The 1134-nt window shown below is 34.6% G+C and overlaps 1 pseudogene; it reads left to right on the top strand.

Moving 5' to 3' along the window:
- Positions 1 to 259: 259 nt before the first annotated feature.
- LOC111556476 lies at positions 260 to 414 on the top strand (annotated as a pseudogene).
- Positions 415 to 1134: the final 720 nt, after the last annotated feature.

The raw sequence follows: 1134 nt of genomic DNA, 5'->3' as shown, positions 1-1134 counted from the left end.
TTTTTCTCCTATGCTCCCTATGCTTGTCACAGAAGTAAACTGTAGAAAATTACATGTCTTGCTATTCATTATTTAACAAGTGGAAATATTGCACAGATGCTCAACATGTCATCATATTTTAAATAAAAAATTAAAAGAACTTCTCAAAGATGTATACTGAGAAGTCATCATCAAGTAACACTTGGGGATGTAATATTTCAGCGTGAACGGTGTGGGCAAATGCGTGGAGTTAGGAACATAACATAAAAAGGCGTCAGTGATACTCACATAGCACATGATCAGGAAGGTGGCTTTTCCAGGGCAAAGCTTATCTATTGCAGTCTGGATGTGCTGCCCCTGTGATTTCCCCAAATGTGGGAAATTTAACTGCATAATTTGTGATAATATGGTAATGGGGGATTGAGTTCTACCTTTCCCTAAAAAAGTTAATTAAATTAAAGAAAAAAAAAAAAAAACCTTCAGTGATGTTAGACCACAGAGGTAGCATCTGCTTAGATCATAAGCATGTATGTCTGTGAGCACGAGGGACAGCATTGCTAGTTAAGAAATGGTGTTTGTCTCATTTGCAAGGACGTTAAGAGGAGGGTTTGTATTACATGAAAAAAGTAATAAACAAGATAAGATTGACATTTCTGAATCTCAGTCTTGCAGAAGAGTAGAAAATATCTGAGGAAGAAAGATTGCCATTAATCATATAGTTCTCACTCTATCCTCTCAACCTTCAAATTATGCTTTGCAAAATTGAGAAAAATTATCAAGTTATCCTTTGCATGTGATAACGTTGGTTCCAGAATGCTGTGATTAAAATGATGCCAAAAAATAATAGCGAACTCAAAATAAACTGATACAATTCTTTTTCGTTTTTAAAATAAACAAGCATAAAAGTTGAACTGAAACATTTGTCTGGCATCATAAGTGAAGATTAAGTTTTCTCATATACTCTATGTTTGTTTGTTTATTTATTTATTTATTTATTTATTTATTTATTTATTTATTTATTTTCTAATGTTTATTTATTTTTGAGAGACAGAGAGAGACAGAGCATGAGTGGGATTGGGGCAGAGAGAGAGACACACACAGAATCTGAAGCAGGCTCCAGGCTGTGAGCTGTCAGCACAGAGCCTGACACAGGAC

The sequence above is a fragment of the Felis catus genome, chromosome C2 (assembly GCF_018350175.1).
Source record: "Felis catus isolate Fca126 chromosome C2, F.catus_Fca126_mat1.0, whole genome shotgun sequence".
In the NCBI taxonomy this organism is placed as follows: Eukaryota; Metazoa; Chordata; class Mammalia; order Carnivora; family Felidae; genus Felis; species Felis catus.
Note: the sequence above shows the minus strand (reverse complement) of the source record. Positions and strands in the feature narration are given on the sequence as shown.